This window comes from Mirounga leonina, unplaced genomic scaffold (assembly GCF_011800145.1).
Source record: "Mirounga leonina isolate KUSES-001 unplaced genomic scaffold, KU_Mleo_1.0 Mir_154, whole genome shotgun sequence".
Lineage (NCBI taxonomy): Eukaryota > Metazoa > Chordata > Mammalia > Carnivora > Phocidae > Mirounga > Mirounga leonina.
Genome location: NW_023270389.1, coordinates 17,799,269 through 17,811,889, shown reverse-complemented (window position 1 = coordinate 17,811,889; position 12,621 = coordinate 17,799,269). Strand labels below are relative to the sequence as shown.

Sequence of the window (12,621 nt, the reverse complement as noted above, 5' to 3'; positions counted from 1 at the left end):
TATTTATTTATTTATTTATTTATTTATTTATTTATTTATTTATTTATTTATTTAAAGATCCCATTCATTTTCTGACAGAGAGACAGCGAGAGAGGGAACACAAGCAGGGGGAGTGGGAGGGTGAGAAGCAGGCTTCCCGCTGAGCAGGGAGCCCGATATGGGGCTAGCGGGGCTCGATCCCAGGACTCTGGGATCATGACTTGAGCAGAAGGCAGATGCTTAACCTACTGAGCCACCCAGACATCCTTAGAAATCTATTTAAATTCTAAGTTAAAATATTCTATATGCCAATCATAAATTTACTGCTTGTAAAGTCTTTTCAGAAGATCATAAAGATATATTAACTAGAGATTAGGCTATCATAGTCTCTGGTCTACTATTATATGATTTTAAAACAAAATCATTCATTAAAAAGATCATTTGCTAGATTTAAAAGTTTAGAGTGACTGACTACTTACAATGCATGTATTTTGGGAGATATTCTCTGTATAAACAAAGCCCTCAATTTCAATTTTTTTATATTCATGTATTATGCAATTTTAGGGGATTATAAACTGCATTAACGACAATTACAACATTGCAAACCATTTTCACATAGGTGCTTCAGCTATTACCAAATCCTATCCAGGAGAACATCGTCGTTAAGCGTCTGCCTTCTGACTAAAATCCAGCCCCATTTACCAAGTCTAAATACTACCAAGCCTCTAAGATCTCTGCTTTTCCAGCTCTTGTTCAAGGTCTCCCTTCAGTGATTGGATTTATGGACTCAGATATAAGTGAAGGGATAGGATATCAATTCTGAGATTAGAATATTAAAAGATAGCGGCTTCCATGTTGAGCACCTTATCTCTCTCCCACTCCTCTCTCTCTCTCTCTAATTGCTCATTTAGAAAGAACAGATGTCATATCTGTCATGAGTCAGTCCTGTGGAAAGGCCACCTGATTAGGAACTACGAGGGAACTTAGAAACACGACCCGATCCCCCCCCCCACCATAGTGCAGCCTTCACCAAGACAGCTTGACAGCAACATGAAAAATTTCAGACTAGAATCACCCACCAAAGCTCCATTCAGATTCCTGACCACAAGAAAGTGTGATAATAAATGTTAATTGCTGGAAGTGCCTAAATTTAGAGGTAATTTTAAGTGATATGGACAAAATCACATAGTTCTCTAGAGGCAAAATGGATGGCTGAAATATTTGTAATATTTTTTTCCCCACAACTACGATGTTGTTTGCTAGAGGCAGATTTAAATAACTTTAAAATTATCATTTTTGTCCAACCAATAGAATAATTCCCATTAGAACTAGTCAAAACAAAGCAAAACAAAACAAAAATTTGTTTCTGTCTCCATATGGTACGGTCTTAATATTGCCAATTATTTAACTTTTCAAAATATTCTTGATTAATTAGTGGGGAAATAAAACCTCTCTGGGTTCCTCAGGGTTCTTGCAAAAATCACTAACTTCCTGATACTCTTCACATACCTGGAGATTTAGATCTCTATCCTTTTGTCTAGTTAATTGCTCTGATTCAAAGAATGATAAACTTGTTTTTTTTCCTCAAGGACAGGGTCAACTTTTGGAGCCTGGGGTATATTCCTAAATTAAATTGCTGGGTACTGGAAAGAATGGGTAGTTATCTTCCTAAGTATTTACATGTCAAAATCAATGAAGCCTCAGAACTTGGGAGACAACTCCAAGTTTTAAAGGCTGAGATGCAGAGGACTATGTCACTCCTGGAGAAATTATATTGACATTACCAAAAGGTTTATAATTAAAAGGAGGGGTCATTATTTTCCCTAGAATAACCTTTCAGAAGAGGAGTGAGGGCAAGTGCTTCATTCTTTCTTATAAGCAGAGAAAAATCATTTTTCCTTGCCCTTCATCTATAGAGAGTCTGGTTAATTATATAGGAAAAAAATACCATCATCTTGTATCCATTGCCCCAGGGATAAGGTCTAGGACAAGAAGGTGCTGACACTTTATTATTTACTGTGAGGAATTTAATAAGACATATGTTTCTGACCTAGAACACCTCTTGTGCTCATTTAAGATCAAATTAATAAAGATTAATATTTAAAACCGACAGTGGTGCTATTTAAATTCTAGACATGTTCTGTCATAGTCTTTCTAAAATGGATGGACTTAAAAACACTGGTCTCAAGGGTAGTGCTTTGGTTGAAGCAGGTTAGACTTTTGATACAATGTCTTGGAATTAATTTTAATTTTAACATATTAAAGATTATGAGCTTGTCCTTTGCAAAAAAGTTTATCTTTGAATAATAATTTTGTCTCCATCTTGTTTGATCATGTGATTACTTTTATGTGTGCTTTTTTCTCTTTCTTGTGCATCATGTGGTACAATTTACATTTGGGTACGTTTCATGAATACAATATAATATATACTTATCCATGAGTTACTTATCTTCAAAAGTTGATATAGATAACAATGACAATGATGTGACATGTGGCTTACTAGATGACAAACACTACCCTAAGATCTTTACATATAATAACTCATTTAATTCCTGCAATTACCCAAAGAAGGAAGAGATGTTTTTAAAGATGAAGAAATTGTGCTTAGGGGGTTTTGTGACTTCCAGACTGCATAGGTATGTAGTAGAATTTAAATACATGCAACCTGGCTCTAGCATCGTGCTAATCTTCACTAACATTGTACTGCTTAGGTTTATTATAAAAATTATGTTTTTTAAGGACATTGTATTGTATTGGATGGTATTTTCTTTGGGTTTTAATTGTTATTTTACTATGTATTTTACTATTAACATGCAAGAAGTTCTGAAAGGGATCATTTCCATTAGCATAAAAATGCAGTCAGGTTTCATTTATATATTTGAGGAATAACTGATATTCGTGCATACATCACATTAGATACCAGGCCCTGTGTTGAGCATTGAAACAGACAAGACCTATTGCCTGGGAAATAAAATAAATATATGTAACTTACATTAATAGCTTAACAAGTTTTTAAAAGAAGACTTTATCATAAATAGAATATAAAGCTACCATGAATTTTATGACTAGAGCAGAAACTACGAATAAACTTAGAAGTTGTGAGAGCAAATTTTGCCATCCTCTAAGACACAACTGTAATAATCAGTCTACTCTCCCTTTATCTGTATCTGGATAAAATATTTTGGAAGATTTTCCACAGTGCATAGTTTAGACTTCAGTGATTTTCGCCTTGAAATTTTTCAAAAAATGCAAATAGAAATTAATATTGTATCCATAAAAACATTTTACAAATATTTCCACAAACTAGTAGATTTACTAAATATGTGCACCTTGAAGGAAATTTGCAAAAAAAAAAGGTTGCTGTTTGAAACAATATAGACCTACTTTTTTAACAGTGTATATAACAGTGTGAAACCATTTGAAACATAAAACCATATTAGCAATACCGGTGCTGATTTTATTTTTTTAAAATTTTCTATGGCAGCACAAACTAATTTAAATTTTCTACACATTTTTGTATCATTAACATATGCTATAATATGCTTTTACACTATTTTTATGTTAGTATTACCTATATGGTTTATTCATATGCTTGTACTTCAAATTTCTATGAATATTTATGAAAGGAAAAAAAATAATAGAAACTGACGATTTGGTACAATATAAGAGAGTTCCCCTTAGGGTCAAGTTTACAGTCTCAATTTGACAATCAAGTTGACACGTTTAAATGGTCAATGGTTAACACATGTTTGATCATTGACAGGAGAGAGCAAGGAAACAAACTTATAAACCTACTCTTCCTCTATGTCTCTCCCTTCTAGGCCCAACCTGTGCACTTGATTGTGTAATCCACATCATATGTGTTGAAGAAAATTATTTTCTGAAACATCAGAAACATTCCCTTTGTTCTCTGAAATCCATGCCTCAGTTTTTACATCCATTTATATGTTTAACTGCTGAGGAAAGAATAAAACAAAGAGGGACTATTTTCATTTGATATTATAAATTTCCTGAATGTTGTCTCAAAGGAAGAGACCTAATAGCAGTACATCTTGGAGAATAGAGATTTTTTTTTTTTTTAAAGATTTTATTTATTTATTTGACAGAGAGAGAGATAGCGAGAGCAGGAACACAAGCAGGGGGATTGGGAGTGGGAGAGGGTGAAGCAGGCTTCCTGCCAAGCAGGGAGCCCGATGTGGGACTCAATCCCAGGACGCTGGGATCATGACCTGAGCCGAAGGCAGACGCTTAACGACTGAGCCACCCAGGTACCTGAGAATAGAGATTTTTTAATCAAAGATTTAGGAAAAAAACAAAAAAGTAAAGGTTGTTACCAGTAATCTAGAAATAAAGTGTCTCATAGCCATAAGGTTTAACAATGAAATTAGGAGCATATTACTGTAATCTAGAAAAATTATACTACATAAGCATCTGGTTGGCATGGAGAATTTGGCTAAAGATGTAATATGTACACCAATCTATTAATACTTAAAAAGGGAATTTTCACAGTACCGAGGTTGACAGTGATTGGGATCAAATTTAATACACACAATTTTATGTTCATAAACTTAGAACCTGGAAAGATTATTCTCTTGGAAAATGAATAAACACACATATGTATACTTCCCCACACACATATACTAACAAACAAAAAAGCCTGATGATCATGACATTAAAAAGGGTAGCACTGACATAAAGTGATTTTTTTAACATAAAAATATATACTTTTTAATTATAGGCTAGATCTTCCTTGGGTGTTCAGAAAAATGTAACACAAAACAAAACAAATAAACTACGCACTCAATGTAGGAATCCAGGCTGGATACTATAAAATCAGAAGTTGTCAGCATAGAAAATCATGAGACTGGATGAGATAACTAAGAGAATGAAAGTGAGTAGAAAAGGGAAGAATTCCTGAATCTAATCACCCTCCAACATTTAGAGATTAAGGAGAGGAGAAGGACTCAGCAAAAAAGGCTAAGGAGTAGTTCCCAGACAGATAGGAAGAAAAATGAGAGAATGGTGTGTCCTGGAAGCCCAGTGAAGTCTTAAGAAAAAGCAATCAACTATGTGTAATGCAGATGTTAGATTAACTGAGTGAGCTACCATCGGATTCAGTGATGTGGTTATCACAGGTGACAATGATGCTGGTCGGTGTTGGATGGGTGGTAGGGGTAAATACCTGACTGGAATGGGTTTAACAGGAAATGAAATTTGAGAAATAAAAATAATAGCACATAAAGGCAAATTATTTCAAAGAATTTTGGTATGAAAAGATGGAGAGAAAAGGACAAAAACACAGCCAAGTTTTTTTTTTTCTCCTAAATTGATATAAATAATATCATATGTCACATTAGTGTGATAAGGACTAGAATCTTCTAGAAGGAAAAACATTTGTGCAGGAGGAAAAGAAGAAAACAGAGTAATGTTCTTCAGTAGATAAGAGAGGATGGAATCCAGTGGTATACAGTAGCTTAGCTAAGAGTTTGGGCAGTACAGTCATATACAGGGAAGAGTATGCAGAGTATGTCCACCAGATCCAGGGGAATAGGAAGATGTTATAGGAGGATTTTTGAAGGTAAATTATATCAGTGCAATATTGAGAGTTACAGAGCATAAAATATAAAAATTCTCTATGCCATTAGATAGGTATCCTGCATTTCTTTGAAATTTTTTAGTTAATTTTTTGTCTTCTCTATTTTCTTCTCTCTAAATATCTGAGAAGACCAAATTCAAAGTCTAATGAGAAAATGTGTCAGTGGGGGGATAATTATTTAAAACAAGGACCTACTTACAAAATTTTAAAAAATTGCCTAAAAGAGTAGAAAATAATTATAAGAGAACGTACATAGATAGGAGCAGTAAGGAGAATCAAAGACCCCTAAACTGCCTACACAGCATTTTACACTGGGAAATAATACAGAAGGAGATAAGAAAAAGGATGCATGGAAAAAAAAAAAAAAAAAGAAAGAAGATGGATGGATGGATGGATGCATGCATGGATATAAATATAAACATAGATATGGAAAAAAAATAATACAAACTAATGGAACAAACTAATACAAACAAATACAAATGCAAACAAAATGGAATGTGTGGTAAATTCCTAGAAAATACATGAGAAAAGCAAAGCCACTATCATGGCAATATAAACAGCTTTCAGTTATGATTCCTTATCTTAGATTCTTCTTGCTTGGTATAATTATCTATTATATACCAGTTCCACAAAATAAATTCAGGAATATTGTTCTTTTGCTATGCTCTGAATTGCTCCAAACATTAAATTATTATGAGTTGCTCTTATAATTCATATATAAAATTATTTCATAATTGTGTGTTTGTGTGTATGTCTTGATTTTTAACCACTCATTTAATGTCCAAAATGGTTTTAAAAGTTTATTCATTACAGTGATTATTTTTGTGTCAGTTTTGGGAATGTATATTTTTCAAAGAAATTATTCATAAGTGCATTCATAATTGTTTCATTTAAAATTTTTGAATTTATGTCTATTCTTATGGAGTAATAATTTTTATCTGGGCATCTTTCACAAATCTTGCTCACTCTTGCCAGAAGTTTTCCTGTTATTCTTTACATAAAACTGTTAGGTTTTTGGATTCTTCAGTTGTACTCTGTTTTCCATTTCATTATGTTCTGGCTTTTTAATATTGCCCTCCCTCTAGTTTCTTTTTGATTTACCCTATTTTTCAATTTCCCATTTGTCAAATGGTTAATTTGTCATTTTTCTTCTCTATTACATGTATTTAAAACAAAAATGTTAAGTGCAAATGTCAAGTTGTTGCATGTGTGCAGTAATTTCATTATTTTTTTAGTCAATTTCATCATTTATCAGCAAGTTGTTTTTCAGTGTGTTGTTTACATCCCAAATGTAGTTTATATTTCGTTTTTCCTCATTATCTTTTGATGGTTGAATTCTCATTCATTTTTGTTAGTGTCAAAAAAAAATTTGTATGATACTCATACTTTGATATAAATCCAGACCACTTATATTTTTTGTTTAGCTTTTCAGACACCAGGCAAGTAGCAGAAATTCAATGTGAAAATGAGCTTGTGGATACAACTTCTTCAAGGATTTGTTTTCCTTATTTCACAAACCCAGCGTGGGATCATTAAGTTCCTTGTAAGTCTCCAGTCATTGCAGGGATAGAAGGTGGGTCTCAGTACCTTGAATCAACCTTGAGTTAGGGCTACAAGATTTTTCTATTCTTCCCTGTACTGTTTTAAAAGCCCCAGGTTCTGGGGTGCCAGGTGGCTCAGTTGGTTAAGTGTCTGACCCTTGATCTTGGCTCAGGTCTTGATCTCACAGTCCTGAGTTCAAGCCCAGAGTTGGGAGCCTACTTAATAAATAAATAAATAAATAAATAAAGGCCACACCTCATTGCTAAGATGTGTAAATACTTCTGTTGCCTGCTTATTGCTTTTGTTTGTGTTTTCTTCCCTTCTGTTTTGGCCCTGGTGATTTCTGCTATCTCCTGAGCTCAGCTATTTATGCAAAACAAACAAACAAAACAACCAACAGTTTTGTCTTGTTTTTTTAAGATTTTTTTATTTATTTGTTTGACAGAAAGAGACACAGCGAGAGAGGGAACACAAGCAGGGGGAGTGGGAGAGGGAGAAGCAGACTTCCCACGGAGCAGGGAGCCCGATGAAGGGCTCGATCCCAGGACTCTGGGATCATGACCTGAGACAAAGGCAGACGCTTAATGACTGAGTCACCCAGGCGCCCCCCAAAAAACAGTTTTTATTTGAACCAGAATCTCTATGTATTTTGTATCACCAGGTTAAAATATATATATATATGTGTGTGTATATATATATATATTTCTCATAATGTTGAATATGAAAATCTAATTTTTTTCCCAGAAAGTTAGAGTAAAATTACAGAGAATGAAAACCCCACTACAACTTTTTATTAGTTCTGATTTGAAGGTAAATGTACCCTGTAAGGAAACTGCTCACTTAATTCTAGTTGGATCCCACTGGAAACCATACCTCGGAGCATTTTAGCCTCCATTCTTGGTGCCGGTGGAAAATCTGTTATTTTCTTACATATAACTGGGAGCTTGGAGAGCATGACTTAGTTTCAATTGATCCAGTGAAGTACATTGAAAGGAGCTAGAGGGGCAGAAAGCATGTTAAGAGGGGCGCTAAGGCAGTGACGAAGCAAACCTACACTTAGAAGTGCCTTCTTTGGCAATACATTGTCAATACATTGTCAGATGGTGTCTTTGTGAAAAGTCTGACCCATGTTGAAGGTTTAAGTGAATTACAAGGCAGTCGACTTGGATTGTGTACTGTCCCATCCCTGTCACTTTTACAATATACTGAATCATTTTCCCTCGTAGAAACATCATTAGTTCACAACTCTCCACATTGCTCTGAGAGGGAATGTATTAACATAACTTCATTTTCATGGAAAATCATCAACTGGTAAACTCCCCTATAAATTCTCTTCCACTTTCAAAATGGAGACCTACTAAAATTTATTACATAGTATATGAAAACTAAATTTAAATAGTATAACTCATAAAATAAGCTGTAAGGCTATGTTTTAAGCAGAAGATAAAAAACAAATACCATATTTTATTTAATTAACTTTGTAGTTACCTAAATATTACAATACATATTGTCTAGCATACTGGAAATATAAAACAAGTGGAATCACAATGAATACAGTCTTGGCTACAAATTATGAGACAGTCTAATACTGGATTGCTTACTTGGTTTTTGTGCTGTGGCTTTCATAGATTTCTGAGCTTATAATTCTGTTTGGTTTGATGGTTTTTAATTTACATTTGAAAAATAAATCATACTGGGTCTCTGCAGAAATATTCACAGACTTTTGTAATTAATGGATTTAATCCTCTTTAATAGAGTTTACTGTTTTACACATATCTCTTGAATTTTACAACAACACAGCAAGATGTTAATCCTTTATTAATTGTCTCTCTTTTAAGATAAACTGTGCAAGTGTCCCAAATGAAACATGCATCTTACATTATTGCAAATAATGCAGTACATTAAGACATTTGAAACAAAGATTGATATTGACATGGTTTTTTAAACCAAGCAACAAGAATTAGTCGATATGAACTTTCGAGTTTTTAGGTCTTATAATTTTCATAATAAATAAGAATTTGAATATTCATTTTTTGTAACCATTTTGAATAAAATAAAAAAGCAAATGCATTTTATTGTATTTTTGGATTTTATAATAAAGTATTTTTAATTAAAAATATAGGAAACATAAGAATAATAAAATCATATTCTTTGAGATTAACATGTGGCATTTCCCTTTATTTCTTTTTACTTAATTTATCATATTAATTAACTATATCATCTATATGTACAACTAAATAGCAATATAAAAAATATCTGTACTGAAGCATTTTTCCAGCAGAATAGTGCAAAGACTTAATTTTAACTGCTGTTTAATAAGGCAAATATGTGCTAGATCAAAAAATACATTTGTTCTCACCCAGTGACGTGCTGGTCAATATTAAACCAGCACTTCAAAGAACAGAGCTGAGAATGTGATGTCACTGAGTGGGAACTTGGGAAGAAAGCCTCAGAATCAAGTCTCCCAAGCAGTATGAGTGGGTTCTTCCATACCACAGCTGTGAGACCTTTGGGTTGCTTTTAAGTTTTGCTATGAGGAATAAATTTAATCATGAATATCTTTACAAAAGCACTTTTATTTATGGGAATTTTCTGTAGGGAAGATTCAAAACAAAATGATTCCTCTTTGAAAGCCAGGCTGTACAAATAATAACAAGGAAATAGGAAATTATACCAATAACTAGCTGTTAAAATTACACATAATGTGTCATTTCTCTCATTTTCTTTTGTTCTGGAAATAGTACTGCGTCTGGTAATATTGGTAAATGATTGTTTACTTCAGGAATTTTTACCACTGTTCTAAATTCTAACAACATTGACTTTTTTTTTTTCTTTACCAGTTTTTCTTTGTAAATTAATGATATATAACCAGATATATTCTTTGGTATTTGGATAAGTTGGATGTTTGTGAGGTTTTCCATGATTTTGTGGAAATGTCATTATGTGACTGTACCACAAGTTTATATAATGTTGATGAATATTTGTAGCTTTCTGTCAGCATTATCACAATGACTGCTTCTATAAAGACTCCAGTGAACATCTTTTGGTAAAAATATGTGCTAAATTCCATTGGATATAAACCTAGGAATGGATTTACTGGTTCTGAGTACATTTTCAGTTTTAATAGATAGTGTCAAACACTATACCCAAGATCTTCTGCCAATTTAGACTCTCATCATCAGAATATGAAAATTAATTATGTATTTTTGTCTATTTTTAGTATAGTCATTATAGTGTTTATTTAGTAGAAATAGCCTTAATTTAAATTTTCCTAATAATTAATGAAGTTGAGCTACTTTTCATAGGTTATTGGCCAAATGTGTATATTATTGGGCAAAATATCTTTTCAAGCCTTTTTTCTGATTTTTTGTTGGATTTTCTGACATTCTTATTAATGTAGTAATTCTTTTTTTTAAGTTTTTATTTATTTATTTAAGAAAGAGAGCACAAGTAGGGGGAGCAACAGAGGGAGAGGAAGAAGCAGACTCTCCACTAAGCAGGGAGCCCGCCTGGAGGCATGGGGGTAGGGAAGGCTTGATCCCGGGACCCTGAGATCATGACCTGAGCTGAAGGCAGACACTTAATCAACTGAGCCACCCAGGTGCCCCATTTATGTAGTAATTCTATGTACATACATACATACATACATACACACACACACTTGGTTCTTTATGTATATGTTTTATATATATTCTGGATATTAGTCCTAAATTGTATATATGCCTGGTAAATCTTTTCTAATACTTTCTATGTTACCTTATCACTCTCCTGGTAGTATCTTTCAATGAATAAAATACTTAGTTTTAACATAGTCCAGTTGTTTTTTTTTTTTTGAATAATGCATTTTGTGTTCTTTTTAAAAAATTTGTGCCACCTCTTAAAGTTGCTGGTAAGATCTCCTATTTCTTCTAAAAGTTTTTTTTTTTTTTTTTTTTTTTTGCTATTCACATTAAGATTTACTATCCATCTGGGATAGATTTTTAATTGTAGTGAAACTTAGGGGTCATGCCACCATTTTTCCAAATGGTTAGTGACTTAGCAAAATTTATTTAAAAGGTCAAGTGTTCTCTGCGTCGCCTGGGTGGCTCAGTCATTACGCATCTGCCTTCGGCTCAGGTCATGATCCCAGGGTCCTGGAATCGAGCCCCACATCGTCCTCCCTGCTCAGTGGGAATCCTGCTCTCCCTCTCCCACTCCCCCTGCTTGTGTTCCCTCTCTTGCTCTGTCTCTCACTATCAAATAAATAAATAAAATATTTATAAATAAATAAATAAAAGGTCAAATGTTCTCAATTGAACTGCAATATAACATTTGTCATAAATGAGGTTTTCTCTATGTTTGAATATTTTCCTGGACTCTCCATTTTGTTTCATTGATCAGTTTGTCTATCCTGTGCTTATTATAACACACTGCTTTACTACTATAGAATAATAATAATTTTGATATCTGGTAGTGTACGTTCTCCAAATTATCCTTCTTTGTTCTTTGTTCTTCTCCAAATTGTTTTGACTATTCTTGGTCCTTTATAGTTCCATATTTATTCTAGACTCAGCTTGACAACTGGAAAATGAACCTTAGGATATTATTAACATTTTTATAATACTGAATGTTTTAATCTATATTTTATGATATATTTCTCCATTTATATGGGTTTAATTCCATTTATACTGTTCTATTGTTTTCAGTGCAGAAGTTTCATATTTCTTCTTCGATTTATTCCTAAATGGTTTTTTTTTATGCTTTTGCAAATAAAATTATTTCTGAAATCATATTTACATTTGATGTTGTCACATAGAAAACTAATTGAATTTTGAATGCATATAAACAAATAATTTTGTATGTTGTATATTGCATCCAGTGACCTTTCTAAATTCAGGTCTCAGCTTTGCTTTCACCTCAGAGCTTAGTGTTTATTAATGTTTGTATTTAAATTTACAATTCAGTGCTACTTAGCTTCCATACTGTAAGTGGACATGTTAGAAGGTCTCAAGTTATCTGAATCTCATTGATACTGGTGATTGTCATGCATGGGACAAAATGTTGACTCTTGTTTTACCTACTGGAATAAAGTGCACTATTTTAAAGTGGTCTAAGCCTTTGTTGATATTACCTGTACAGAGCTCCATGATTTCATTTATTCGGAAAGATAAGCAGAGCACATTATCCAAAGGGTTATAATAAGCTGACTGGCAGACATCTAGCTTATCCAGTTTGTTCTTATGGACCTCTGACCAAGTCCTTGATTTTGTCTGCTCCATGTTCTTAAATGCTTACCTCTGATGATGGATTGGGAATCAACATCAATTTATTCCAACTTGATTTCAACCCATTTTAGCTAGCAACTAGCAAACGTATAAGGACTCTTCATGAGAAAAAGCCAACATCTCTCATATACTAGCTCTATTTCTCGGCTCAGTCACAAGCCCATTAACATACAAAATAAGCAATCTATTTATTCATTTATTTATATTCTACATGCTTCCTCTTATAAAATAACTTACATT

General features: G+C 33.2%; 1 pseudogene; it reads right to left on the bottom strand.

Annotated features, from left to right (window-relative positions):
• LOC118013796 overlaps positions 1–12,375 on the bottom strand; it is a 142,375-nt pseudogene extending 130,000 nt beyond the window's left edge.
• Positions 12,376–12,621: the final 246 nt, after the last annotated feature.